The sequence below is a fragment of the Macrobrachium rosenbergii genome, chromosome 6 (genome assembly GCF_040412425.1).
Source record: "Macrobrachium rosenbergii isolate ZJJX-2024 chromosome 6, ASM4041242v1, whole genome shotgun sequence".
Lineage (NCBI taxonomy): Eukaryota > Metazoa > Arthropoda > Malacostraca > Decapoda > Palaemonidae > Macrobrachium > Macrobrachium rosenbergii.
The window spans coordinates 2,743,737-2,758,916 of record NC_089746.1 but is presented as its reverse complement, the minus strand read 5'-3'; the positions used below and the strand labels follow the sequence as shown (position 1 = coordinate 2,758,916).

Here is a 15,180-nt window from a genome sequence, read left to right as displayed (position 1 = left end):
ATGCCCTGAATCGATGGGAAGCTCATTTGGAGTAAGAGATCAAAGAGAAGCAGCAGAGGACCTAACTAGTTACTACATGGGGAAGCTGATAAGACATGCATCCCTTTAACTCAAGTCTTACAAGTATTATCCTCTATACAGTAATTGTTTCTACAAACTAACAAGCTCTCTCAATTCATGTTCAATTACCGCACTTGATTCAACTATGATTCATATAGTTCTCCAATCCTAACCTTTCCCTTAGCAAAAACATACCATGAGAGTTAAAAAAACTGGAATAATGCCCACTATGTCAACTCTTACTAAATGAACATGTACTGTATTCAAAAAACCAAAGAACATCCAAAAACAAGCCAACAGAAAACCGAGTACATTAACAATCTGTCAACCACCTACTGAAACCAAAGACATTAGTAGACTGATCAGCTACAAGTGTTTGTACCTATTGGTCCCATGATGGGGGGTGGGGAAAGTAAATGGATAGAAGATGGATATTCATACAAAACCGAGTGTTCTCGTTTTTATGTTTCAATCTGTCAAGCTACTGCTGGCACACAAGTAAAAGCTATACAGTATACAATGGAGAGGAAAGGTTCATTTAAAAAATCTTTATTAGTGTGTAACAAGATTTGCTCAAATAGGGTTCACGCATATAATGAATGGTATTGATGAAACCCGGTGAGGTGGAGGCTTATTAATAAAAAGTAGATATTCCTGATCAATAAAGATAAAAACGAATCTCACACAAAACACCCTCAATATTAAAAATAAAAAAATCCCACTATAAAAAAATCCCTTATGAGCACTTTCTCTATATTGAAAATTAATTAGGGCACCCAGAGAAATTAGTGCACTCAATCCGAGAATATAAAAAACATTGGATACATGCCTGGAAGGACACTGGAAACAAAAAAAAAATTTTATTTGAACATGAAACAGGGAATATTACTAGGAAAACACTCTATAGAAAACTTAAAACTATGTACTAAAGATAATTAAAATCCTCATTATAATGAAAAATCTCTCAAGAGAACTTTCCATACACTGATATTTAGAAAGGAACCAAGAGACATGTAAAGATATAAGAGCACACAATCTAAGAATACAAACCAGAGACTCACATTAGGGGGGGGATGCCCTATGGAGAAAACAAAATTCATATTTCAACATGAAACAGTAATACCATACGGAAACACTATTCCAAAGGAAAAGGATATTTTCATGATAAAATAAAGTTTTATGATTACCAATTAATTACATAGCTATTGGTCCCTAACCTACGGCAGCTTAAAAATTCAAAATTCGCACAGCAGCACTTCTATCGTTTGTGTGTAGGTGACAGGGCCCCGCCCACTATCCGGGACTTAGAGGAACAATTCATTTCATGCTCTAATGCGCATGCAAGGGGAGGAGGGCAGGCTCCTATCATGTAATTATTTGGTAAGTATATATAAAACTTTATTTTATCATAAAAATGTCATTTTTATATACAGGCAGTCCTCGGTTATCGGCGGGGGTTCTGTTCTGGGGGTGTGATGTTAACCGAAAATTGCCACTAACCAGCGCTTTTTCGGTGATTTTCGGGCTTATCAGCGCCGAAAAGTGCCGATTTTCCGTTATTGGTGCCTCTGTTAGGTATGTATTGGCACCAATACCCAATTATTGCTGCTGATAAGTGGAAATCGGCGATTTTCAGTGCCGAAATTGCCGATTTTCGTCGCTAGACAAGCGCCATAAAACTGGATCACCATTAACCGAGCCCACCGTTAACTGGGGACTGGCTGTAAGTAACTTACCAAGTAATTACATAGCATGGACATATTCTACTCCAAAGCATTAAGTAAGTAACAAGCTTCAAATAGAAAGGTTGCCAACATTAAATAAATGTTTGTTATTTCCTTACTTGTTGAGAGCTGTTGCAGGCAGGTACTGCCTCTGGTCGGCACTTCTCTCAACTTGTAGTGGGCAGGGCAATGTAGCCAAGGGTCGCCCCTACATTAGTGGGAACTTTGCGGCAGAGGAAGTACACCGTGTGCTGACATAGTTTAAAAGATGCCCTTGCCCTGGGCGTAGACCAGAATACAAACTACTCTACTGAAGCAAGGGTCCCTAGGAGACTCATCCACTGTACTGCCAAGCAGGATGGAAGGGCAAGGAACTGACGGACAGTCTGGAGACAGTTGTCAACTCTTTCGGGCGACAAAAAACGCCCAAAAAGTCTGTGAATTCAAGATCATCCCCAAATAGGGAACCTCCTGAGTCAGAGTCATTAGGGATTTCTTCTCGTTCACGATGATGAGTAACTCCTGTGTCAGGTGAAGAGTTCTTCTCAAGTCCTCCATGCACTTTTCCTCCATTGGAGAGCGGAGAAGCCAGTGGTCCAAGTGGGTCCTCAACTTACGGCGCCACTGACTTATGGCAATTCAATCTTATGGTGCCTTTTCAGTGCCATAACTTGATGTTTGCACCAAGTTACGGTGCCGTAAGCTATGTTGACAGTGCTAACAGCAAGAATAGGCATCAAGTTAACCCTCTAACGCCGAGCCTCTATTTACAAAAGTGTTTGTCGTATGCCGGCGGCGTTCGGGAGTTAGCGCCGAAGCGGAAAAAAGTTTTTTTCAAAAAATCACAACACGCTTAGTTTTTAAGATTAAGAGTTCATTTTTGGCTCCTTTTTTTCTCATTGCCTGAAGTTTAGTATGCAACCATCAGAAACGAAAAAAATATCATTATCATATATAAATATTGAACTATATGACAGCGCAAAAAAAAAATTTCATATATACAGGCGGTCCCCGGTTTACGACGGGGGTTCCGTTCTTGCGCCGCGTCGTAACCCGAAAATTGTCGTAAGCCGGAAAATCGTCGAAAATCATCAAAAATCATAAGAAAACCTTACTTTTAATGCTCTGGGTGCATTGAAAACGACGTAAACTGCATTATTATTGAGTTTTACATCAAAAAAACCTTCAAATTATGATTATTATGCCGTTTTGGGGCCATATTTCTTCCGTCGGATCGGCGTCTGACGCGTCGTAACCCGAACATGCGTCGTAAGCCAGAAATAATTTCTGATGAATATATTTGAAAAGCGTCGTAACCACGGAACGTCGTAAACCGGAACCGTCGTAAACCGGGGACTGCCTGTAATTGTATACAAATCGCGCTGTGAGCAAAACTGTTAAAGCTAACAAGTTATTTTTTTTCTTTGTATTGTACACTAAATTGCGATGATTTTGGTATATAACAAATTGTAAAACGATCAAAGCAACACAGAGAAAATATTATCACAAAATGATGCATGAATTCATAACGCGCAGACATAAAAAAGTTTTTTTTAAAAATTCACCATAAATCGAAATATTGTGCTAGAGACTTCCTGTTTGTTGAAAAATGAAGCTAATTGATTGAATATTACTAGATTGTAAGTGTTTTAGCTTACAATTGCAGTTTTCGACCATTTCGGTCGGGTTAAAGTTGACCGAAAGTCGAATTTTTTCTATTTATCGTGATTTATATGAAAATATTTCAAAACTGATAAAAGCTACAACCATGCATTATTTTTTGTTGTATTCTACATGAAATTGCACACATTTTCATGTATAAAAGTCTATGTAATGACTTATATAAAACGGTGCAAACATTATGACAACGTGACGAAGGAATTTCCGAGATGTTCGGCCGAGTTACCGCGCGGACGTAAGGAAAAAGTTTTTTTCAAAAATTCACCATAAATCGAAATATTGTGCTAGAGACTTCCAATTTATTGCAAAATGAAGGTAAACGATTGAATATTACTAGAATGTAAGAGTTTTAGCTTACAATTGCGTTTTTTTACCATTTCGGTCGAGTCAAAGTTGACTGAAGGTTGAAATTTTGGCACTTATCATGATTTATATGAAAATATTTCAAAATTGATAAAAGCTACAACCATGAGTTATTTTCTGTTGTATTCTACATGAAATTGTGCACATTTTCATATATAAAAGTTTATGTAACAACTAATGTAAAACGGTGCAAACATTACGACAAAGTGACAAAAGAATTTCTGAGATGTTCAGCAGAGTTACCGCGTGCAGACGTAAGGAAAAAGTGCTTTTTTTCAAAAATTCACCATAAATCGAAATATTGTGCTAGAGACTTCCAGTTTGCTGCAAAATGAAGGTATATGATTGAATATTACTAGAATGTAAGAGATTTAGCTTATAATTGCGTTTTTCGACCATTTCGGTCGAGTTAAAGTTGACCAAAGGTTGAAATTTTGGCTCTTATCGTGATCTATATGAAAATATTTCAAAACTGATAAAAGCTACAACACGAGTTATTTTCTGTTGTATTCTACATGAAATTGCGCACATTTTAATATATAAAACTTTATGTAACGACTAATATAAAATGGTGCAACCATTACGACAACGTGATGAAAGAATTTCTGGCGTGGACATAAGGAAAAAGTTTTTTTTAAAAATTCACCATAAATCGAAATATTGTACTAGAGACTTCCAATTTGTTGCAAAATGAAGGTAAATGATTGAATATTACTAGAATGTAAGAGTTTTAGCTTACAATTGCGTTTTTTTACCATTTCAGTCAAATCAAAGTTGACCAAAGGTTGAAATTTTGGCACATCGTGATTTATATGAAAATATTTCCAAACTGATAAAAGCTACAACCATGGGTTGTTTTTTGTTGTATTTTACATGAAATTGTGCACATTTTCATATATAGCACCTTATGTAATGGCTAATATAAGACGGTGCAAAAATTAAGCCAAAATGACGAAAGAATTTCTTAAATTTTCGGCCGAGTTACCGCGCGGATGTAAGGAAAAAGTTTTTTTCAAAAATTCACCTTAAATCGAAATATTGTGCTACAGACTTCCAATTTGTTGCAAAATGAAGGTAAATGATTGAATATTACTAGAATGTAAGAGTTTTAGCTTACAATTGCATTTTTTTACCATTTCGGTCGAGTCAAAGTTGACCGAAGGTTGAAATTTTTTGTAGTCGACGTACGGTACGTCCACTCGGCACCCAACAGACAATTTTAGTCGACGTACGATACATCCAGTCAGCGTTTAAGGGTTAACGGCGCTTACATTGCGTATAGTAAACCCCCCGTATTCGCATTCTCACAACTCGTGGATTTCTCTATGGAACATACATACACATTATTCACAGAAAATTCGCCCATTCGCAGTATTTTTCACTGAGAAATAGTCACTAGTTACTGTATTTTCATATCATTTTCATGACTAAATGCACTTTTTGTGATAAAACTATTAAAATATCCAGGTATCAGCATTTTTAGAGGGTTTCTTTTTTGTGTTCGAACTATCAAAATAGGCAGTTATAAGTGTTTTTAGGGGGTGTGGTATGCATCCCCCACGAATACAGGGGGTTTACTGTAACTTGATGCAACATCATGATGCAGCGCTGTAATCGCCGTTAAAGTGCCGATAACGGAAAAAAATAGACTTACGGCGGAAATCAACTATTGATTCCCAGAAGGTGAAGTCAATTCACTAGAGGAGCGAGGATTCTGGTGAATATTTGCGGTGCCGTCGACAACCCAAAGCATAGAGCCCGAAACTGTAGTGCTATACTCTGCCCTGAAAGATGAAGCGTAGAAATTTCCGTGAGCCTGAATGAATAGGGTCATGGAAATATGCATCTTGCATACAGTATCCAGGGTGACCATCTAGTCACCCTGCTGGCTTGAAGACATGACTGACTGCTCACACTATCTTCATGTGGAACTTCATCTTCAAGACAAAAGCATTCAGGGCGCTGACATCCAGAACTGGCCTCCAGCCCCCTGAGGTCTTTGGAACCATGAAAAGGTGGTTGTTAAAAACCTTCTGAGTGGCAATCTAGTACCTCTTCCACCACTCCCTTGATGATCAGGGATTTGACTTCCTGAAAGAGTGCCAAAAGCTTCGTGTAACCTTCTGAATACGCTGTTAAGGCGATCAGTAATGTTACTAAGGGAGGAGCTTTCATGAAAGGAATGGCATAGCCCTCCTTGAGTACCTTGACTACCCAAGGTTCTGCTCCTCTGCATGCCCATTCCTTTCAAAAAAGTAGAAGTTTGGCTCCTACTCGGGTGCGAAGGACTAAATTCTCATTTCTTGTGGTTGATCTTGAATGACAACTTCTTAATGAACTTTGTAGGAGGTCGCAAGTTAGATCTAGGTCTAGGCTGGATTTTCGGTTTCCCCCAAGAATGGGCTCAGGCTGTAAGGGAGAGAATGATCTCGACATGGAAGGTGCAGGATCCCTCGGACATCTGGTGGATTGCACTAACAGGTCAGTTGTAGACTTCTGGACGTCTGAAAGAATCTCCTTCACTGTGACTTGCAGAAAAAGGTGAGACTTATCTAAAGGAGTGAAAAGTAGAGGTGACTTCTGTGTCGGCAAAATTCCTTTCAAAGTGAAAGGACACCAGAACTCCCTCTTTTTTAGCACACCCATTGAAAAGAGAGGAGAGTTCTGAAGAGCCATCTCACTGCCCTACTGGTGCACGAAAGTAACCCCAGCCAATCAGAGGTAAAGTCTTCAACGAGATCTGGACAGTCTTTGATCTTTCTAGCTAGCGCCCCGACAGCCCAATCGAGAAAGCTAAAAATCTCGAGAACCTTAAAAATGTTCTTGATAAGGTGATCAAGCTCGGGGGAAGAAAACATTACCTTGGCCATATAAAAAGCTGTTGTATGAGCCGAATCTACCAGACCAGAAAAGTCCCCCTGGGAGGAGACAGAAACTCCCAAGGAAGGAGCTTCCCGGTGGCGTAGCATGAGTACCTCATCTTCATGAGCTTGCTGGGCAGAGAAGCAAATGTTGCTTTGCCCTGCTCTCTCTTAGAGGCCACCCAGTCATGCACCTCTCGGAGAGCCTTCCTCTAGGAAGAGGAAAGAACTAATCTAAGAAGCTTGGTACCCTCAGAAGACTGCTTTCTCATGAGGAAGGCAGAAGTTTGAGCAGCAGTAACGAAGAAATCTGGGAAGCTACCCTGGAGAAATCTCAAAAGAGACGAGTATAGTTCGCTGAAGAGGGGACCAAATCCTGGACAACCTCTTCCTCCTCTGAAGAGATAGGCAACAAAGACTTGTCCCTGGTTTCGGGAACTGCTGAGGTTTTCTTCATGAACCCCATAAGCCCCATCAACTGTCATTGGAGCGGGGCTACCGAATGATCACCTTGAACCGATGATGACGGTTATGGATGAGTGGAAGGTGCTGGGTGTCAGGATGATGCTGCTGGGCGCTCAGCCATTGGTGCTGGAAGCTCGGGAGTTGGCACCGGGTGCTCAAAAGTGGAAGTCTGGTGCGAGATGGCAGGCGCAGGGTACTCGGAAGAAGTCGGGCACTTATAGCGCTCAAGACAGTTTCCCAACGAATGACGAGGGCAAGCTGGAGAAGTGGACTGATCCTGAAAGCTGTAGGAAGGCTGCGGGCTAACCTCATTTAGTCGAAGCATGGGAACGAACGACAGGCTCGATGAACCGGGTGACTGCCTTTGGGCAAACCCTACCAGCCTCCCTTGGACCTCTGGTATGTCATCTCCCAGGTGAAGGGAAGCGGGACAGGGACCTTCGTCTAGGAGCACTGGCGGGACAGACAGCCACCTCCTCTACATTCACAACACTGACACTTCTCACTGCACTGTCACTATGCACATTTTTTTCCCATCAGAGATCTAATAGCAGACCCCACTTCCATAATGTTATTTGATAATAATCCAAACTTCTGATCGAACCTTGATTCGCGGCTGGCAATGGCATGGAGAGCGGAATCATGGGAACCTGGATCAGGAGTGAGTGGTAAAGTAAGAGGGCTCAGGATGGTAGAAGCAGGAGGAATTGGGGGAGTAACAGCTTTATCATCCACTACATTAGGAAAAGGAGTAGATTCTGTACTAGTCCTATTCTCAGCCCTAGGGGCTGCTTCATCCTTCTATCTCTTTCAGGCTTCTCTAAATAAGACTTTAAGGTCTTTCATTTTTTATCCTCCCAATCCTGACATTAAGCAAGTACTGTATTACCCTTACTACACTCTTGCCCCCTACATTTAGTGCATTTAGTATAAGAATCATAAGAAAACTTGGTTAACCTAGTTTTACAACCCTCCAAACAGAAGCGAATACTAGACAAGCTAGAATCTGACATGTTAACTAAAGAAATTCCTAAAGTTAACCACAAAAGACAATTCACTTATAATTGAGTGCCCAAAATTGGGCAAATAAACATCCGAAAAAGCGACGAAGCAGCTGCGGAAAAACTTCTGATGTTGATAAGAAGCTGGCAGGAAACGAATTGAGCTCTCTGCTAAGTTGTTCCTCAAGTCCTGGATAGTGGGTAGGACCTTGTCAGCTACACACAAACGATAGAAGCACTGCCACATGAATTTTGAATTTTTAAGCTTCTGTAGGTTAGGAACCATAAACTATGTAATTACTTGGTAAGTTACAGTACTCATAAAAAACTTAAAATATGCACTGTACTTAACTTTCCTCAATAGATGGTAGCCACATCTCAGTTATAAAGTACTGCACAACAAAAGACTCTCGAAACAGAAAAAAGTGATGTTCACTTGTAGACAGACCTATGTGCAATGGCAGAGTTTCACCTGCCTGTGGCACTGTTGACACTTCTGTGGAAGAGGAATGAATCGTGATATTCCAGGTAGCCGCTGTCAAGCCAGACAAGGTGACTCCCAGCCTTGAGTCCATTAAAATTCCATCATTGCACCAACATTGATACCATTCTTGTCTGGATCAGCTATAACAGAATTCTTGATAATGGGCACTCCATCTTATGAAGCCTTAGTGGGACCATAAGGGTAACTCCTTTGAGGATGAGCAGTGGCTAGACTATAAAAAAATGCCCATTTACAGCAACAAAAGATTCAGTACATGTGACAAATACTTTTTGATGCCCTTATCAGTAGTATGGAATCACAAGATTTCCCAAAAAATACCCATGCTAGAGAACCTTTACAGTCTATTACAGCATCAAAAGACTCAGTGCATGTGACAAATATCTTTTGATGTCCTCAGTAGTATGGAATCACAAGATTCCCCCAAAAATGTCATTGTCAAAGAACCTTTACAATCTATTTTTGAGGAACCTAACTCAGTCTTGCAAAGATGGTTGTCTAGAAAATCACAATTTTTAAAAGTAAATTGTATTTTTCCTAACCATACAAACCCGAGGTCCTTTACATTAGGAATTACTTTCAGCGTAGGCTGGAAACACCGTTGAACTTCCAAACAAGGTGGTTAGGCAGTTAACTACCATCTGGGAGGCGGGGGTACCGCCTGCCCAGATGTAAAGATTCCAACTTGCCTTTTGGCCCAGGTTTAGATTGAGGGGTGGTATGAGGTGGGCATAAAATGTAATGTAAAGGACCTCAGGTTTGTATAGTTAGGAAAAATACAATTTACTTTAAAAAATTGTGATTTGTTCCGACATGATATACAAACCATCGGTCCTTTACATTAAGAAGACTCACTGGTTGGAGGAAGGAATTTGAGTGAGTCTCTAAGAACTGACTGGAGTTCACCACACCTTGTCTTCCCTTCCTGGTCGATAGAGCAAGGAAGGGAAAACTGCCTCTCACAAAATGATTGGGTTGTAAGAAACAAGAGATCAATGGTCAGACTTCTGGGTCCCTTTGCATGAAAGAGGAATCATCAGTTCATGCAAAGTAGGCTAGGAAGAACTTGGAGTCGGTGACAAAAGGCAATCGCAAGCATTGCGTTTGTCTTATTGTCATGGTCTCCTTCCCCACCTAAAAGGAGAGGGGTTACCCTGGGCGGAAATAGAACGGAAGCTCCAGCTGGGTGCTTACTTGCATCGACCGCCAGATCCAGCTTGGAACGGCACGTCAGCCCCCTGCCTGTGGGAAGAGACCGAGATGAGGAGAAGGAAGAGAGGCCAATCACGCCACATCATTCTCCCAATCACAACTGTACATCTTAGGCAAGATGCAACCTGTCCTGTTAGAGGAGCTGGTTAAGCTTCACAACTTGTTGAGCAGCCACATAAGACCCAAGGAAAATGTGTCCAAGGACTTGTGTGCAACATCCTGAAGGTAGAAGGAAGTGAAGGTGGTCTGCTGGGACCACACACCTGCCTTCAACACCTGAAGAACCGACATGTTCTTTGGGAATGCGAGGGACGGACCAACACTGCGGACTTCGTGAGCTCTCGGACTATGCATAACAGTGTCGTCTTCTCCAGCAGCAGAATACACTCTCCTTATCGTCTCACGAAGCCAGAAAGAGATTTTGTTCTTGGACATTTCTTCCTTGGTCGAGCTGGCACTAACGAAGAGTCATCGACACTCAGGCCAGAGATGTCAAGTCCCTTCAGATAGCGCCACAGCATCTCGTCTGGTTCATACCTACAAAGTCCTCTAGAGAGGGGATCGTGAAATACTCGACCCGAGCGTCAGGGACCGAAGGATTCTGAGTCTTCACCATGAAATCTGGGACGAAATCGAGCGTAACTGATCCCCATCCCCTCGAGTGTTTAACATTAAAGGAGAGTCTGTGAAGTTCGCCAACTCTCTTTGCCGATGCCAGGGCCAGCAAGAAGACGGCCTTGAGGGTCAGATCCCTTTCTGATGACTCTCGTAAAGGCTGGTATGATGCATGAGTCAGGCTCCCTAGAACGAGAGTCACATCCCACACAGGGGGCCTGAGATCTCTGGGTGGGCAAGACCTTTCGAAGCTTCTCATCAGTAATGAAATCTTGTAAGAAGAGGTGACATCTACTCCTTTCAGCTGCAAGACTAGGCCAAGTGCGGCTCGGTAGCCTTTTACAGCTGAAATGGAGAGAAGCTTCTTTCGGCGAAGGAAGACAAGGAAATCTGCGACCTGCTGAACAGTAGCTCTGACCGGAAAGATACCCCAACCGCGACACCAACCACAGAAGATGGGCCACTTTCCCTGGTATACCGCTGAGGAGGATTGTTTGAGGTACCTGGCCATCTCCATTGCTGCATGACACAAAAAGCCTCTCACTCGCACAAGATGGCGGATAACCTCCAGCCGTGAAGACACTGACTGCACTGCCTGGTGATACCACTCTACGTGGGGTTGACACAGCAGGTTGGGCCGGGGGATCACTCTTGGTACCTTGGAAAGGAGGGCTAGCAAGTCAGGATACTAAATGGCCTTGGGTGCCACCAGAATCATTCTGAGATTCAGAGTGATCATCGCCTGGTTGATCACTCTGCAAATCAGACAGAACGGAGGAAAGGCATAGACATAGAGGTTGTCCCATGGGTGCTGGAACGCGTCCTCCACAGCAGCCCATGGGTCTGGCACGACTGAATAGAAGGCCTGGAGTTTTCTGTTGTGCCGGGTGGCGAACAGATTGATGACTGGACGCCCCCACGGGTCGAGCAGCCTTTCCGTGACTTCTGAGTGAAGGGACCATTCGGTTCTGATCACCTGATTCTGGTGGCTGAGCTTGTCTGCCATTACATTCCTCTTGCCTGGAATGTACCTGGCTGACAGCTCTACCAAGTGGGCCAACTGGTGGAGCGGGAGTGATACTAGACCCCCTGCTTGTTGACGTATGCCACTACCATGGTATTGTTGTTCATCAGTACCACGGACTGTTCCATCACTCGATCCTGGAACTATTGGAGAGCCAGGAAGGCTGCCTTGAGTTCCAGGATGTTGATGTGAATGTGCTTGTCGTCTTGTCTCTGTGCCACATTCCCAAAGTCAGCAACTTCTCCAGGTGTGCGCCCCATCCCTCAGTTGATGCATCTGAGAACAGCAGCATGTCCAGAGGGGGAGTATTTAGGGATACCCCTATCAAGAAGTTCCTGTCGTCCATCCACCAGTGAAGGTCCTCTCTCACCTCCTCGGAAAGAGGGATGAGAAAGGACTGGGGGTCTCGGGACTGGGACCAATACTCCTTTAGTCTCCATTGTAGAGACTGCAGGTGAAGATGCCCACGAGGTACCAGCTTCTCCAGCGACAACAGGTGACTGATGACGACTTGCCATTGCCGAGCTGGCTGCTCCTGTCGAGACAGGAAAAGTTGTGCTGCCTTCCTGAACCTGCTGATATGAGAGTCTGAGGGAAAGACTTTCACTGCTACCATGTCTATCAGCATGCCCAAGTACTTTATCCTCTGCTTGGGGGTGAGATCTGACTTCTCGAGGTTTACCACGATCCCAAGATAACTGCAAAGCCCAAGGAGCCGATCCCACTTTGGATACTGTGAATGACCACAGATCCAACCAGGAGACTGCCTGGAAAGATGCCATGGTGGTGGTTTCCAGGGTTGTGGCCTCTTGCTTAGGTGGCAATGACCTCTCCAATGGCGTATAAAAGTGCTTCTGACGAGGCAGAGGAGGGGGAAGCAGCTTGTCCGAGCAGTTTGATTGCAGGGAATTGTCCTGCCCAGACACAAGACCATTCACTTGATCGAGGACCCCCTTGGCAAGCGTGGACCATGGCAGCCCCACCGAAACCTTGGGTTTCTTCTTGGGTCCCCAGAAGGATTTGAGGTGTGAAGGACAATCCACAGAAGAGGCCGTGGTCCCTTACCCGACGTCGTTGTGCTGACAAATCAGCACAATTACCTCAGCAAAAGTCCTCTGTATCTCGGGGGTGTCCGCATACTGGGGAAGAGGACCCTCGAGTCCTTCCAGGGTGCGGTCCTCCCGATCTACTCTCCCTGCAGGAGGGTGAACCTTGGCAGACCCGTGATCCTTCCTGCACCACATGGATGTACGACCTGGCCAAACCAAGGACCGAGCCAGGCACGTACACCCCCGAGGTAGAACTCTGGCGAGATAACGCGCCGAAGTTCTTCCTGTTTGACTTGTGCCCCCTGGGAGGAGCCCAGGAGGTTGAGGGGACAAGTGAGGAGGATCAAGCACCCCCACTGGTTTTGCTGGCAGAACCAACAGGAGCAGCGGGCCAGGAGAGGTCACCAACCCGAGGTGGTGACAGCAACCTTTGTTGAGGAGAGCGCTTTTGCCTCGGCAAAGCATTCTCCTGAGGAAAGCGGAGCGGCTCACGCGAGTCAAGCCGCACACTCAGCTCCCCCAAGCCAGGCTGGCCACACAAATGCAGCCAGGGACTAGGGGGAGTCAAGCACGCGGCTGGCTGGCGAGAACTTGGACTGTCCTCTAGACGCACCCCAGTCTTTGAGGTAGAAACCTTTCGGGAAGACTGAGCAGGGGACCTCTTCTCTGCCTCACCAGGTGTCTGGACCCAAGGGATTGGCGCACCTTCCCGGGAACCTGCCTTGGCACTTCCTCGAGTGCCAGCAGGAGGAGTCAGAGCACCTGCATGCCTGGACTCTTTCTCCCGTCCTGTGCCCGAGTCAGTATGGAGAGAAGTTTCTCAGGTACCAGACCGGGGTACTCGGGTCTCCTTAGAGACCCAGGTGGTACTTGGCGTGGCTCGTGAATGAGTGTCCAACACGGACCCGCTGGCCTTAGAAGCAGGCTTCTTCGGCACGGTTTGCACTCTCTTGGCTCCCGATACGACTGACAGGGAGGTCAACAAATTGGTTTCCTGGCCCATGGACCAGGAAGAACCAACGAGAGATCCCACTGCCTTCCCTGTGAAGTCTTGGGGTGACACTTCTTAGGGGGAAGGAGAGACAGGCTTCTTCTTTGGCTGGCAAGCCTCAGAAGAAGAAGAGGAAGAAGAGGTAGCAGACAACCAGGAACGACGAAGACAAAGTTGACGACAACACCTTCCTAGACCTCTTCTTCGACTTCTTAGTCATCTTCTTCAGGATGGCGGTCAGGTTCCCCATCCATGAGGGAGCAGCAGAAGACGCAGGTGCAGCCAGGGGAGCCAAGGATGCGGGCACAACCCAGGTAGCGGAGATGTTGGTGCTCGGGCCAGCAGCTACCAGGGCAGGTGGAGCAGTGCGGGAGCCAGGAAAGCCAGAAAACGGTGTGAGGGTCGTAGGCACGGGTGGAGCATGAGTGGAAGCCATACTGAGCCGAGAGTCAGGGTGGCCAGGAGCCGGAAAAAGTCGGGAACAAGCGTGGGTCGGCAACAGGAGCAGGCATGGAGGTATATGGCACTGATGAAGTCACCATCCTTGAGGGGCCAGGCAGGGGGCAGCGGCACGGTATGGAGCATGGGAAGAGCAGCCGCCTCCTGGGTGCCCAGGTGTGAGGCCACTGTCACAGGCAGCTTGCCGAATGATGTCATGGTGACAGTCGTGGTGGTGGATGTGGTGGCTGCGTGGGTAGTCACTGGAGCGCCTGACAGATGGGATACCAGACCCTCCAATGAAGGAATGCCAGGAAGACCCAGGTGCAGCCAGGCAGAAGCGAGGTCAGATACCTGGCTACTGAGAGACGCTTCCACGGCCAAGCCTGAGGAAAAAGTCGGGTCAAAAACAGAAGCCTCTACTGTACCTGACCCAGGGGAAAAAATTCAGCCCCAGAGCGAGGAGAGGCCCCAGAGAGGATGACCTGATCATCCATTCCCCTGCGACCTTCCACACCCGACGAAACAAATGAGGAAGGGGAGGGGGAGTCCTCACCCAAGGGAGAGGCAGCAAGAAGGGGAAGCTTGCCAGGACAGAGAAACGATCCCGACAGGTCAGCCACCAAGGGAGTCATTGGGGGCGTAAAACCCTCAGACGACATCTTGGCGGGCTTCCCTCGGTACTGTCGCCTCCCCTCAAACTTTGCCCACTGCTCGGCAGACCAGGAACAACACTCAGCACAAGGAGAAGCACGTGAACACATATGTCCTCTGCAGGTGGGGCAGAGGGCATGTGGGTCCATATCCACACTAGAATGAAAAGTATTACATTTCTTCCCCCCCACCCCAGAACACACACACTAGGGGAAGGAAGGCATGCGGGGTTTGTCCACATTCATGTTGTAATAACAAGCAAAAACAAGAAAGATCCCACCGGGAAAAACAGATCAAAGGCAGTCAGGGCAGACAGCGAAAGAAAACACGTCTGCAGCGCACGACAGCCAAAACCAAATTGGAATGTTTACATCCAAGCAGGCGGTACCCCCGCCTCCCGGATGTTAGTTAACTGCCTAACCACCTTGTTCGAAAGTTCAACAGCCATTTCCAGCTACGCTGAAAGTAATTCCTAATGTAAAGGACCGATGGTTTTTATATCGTGTCGGAGCAATTATGAATTTGTGTTGAAAAATTATTC

General features: G+C 45.3%; 1 protein-coding gene across 1 annotated transcript in view; it reads right to left on the bottom strand.

Annotated features, from left to right (window-relative positions):
* LOC136839115 (uncharacterized) overlaps positions 1–15,180 on the bottom strand; it is a 42,020-nt gene that overhangs the window by 4,044 nt on the left and 22,796 nt on the right. The window lies entirely within an intron of this gene.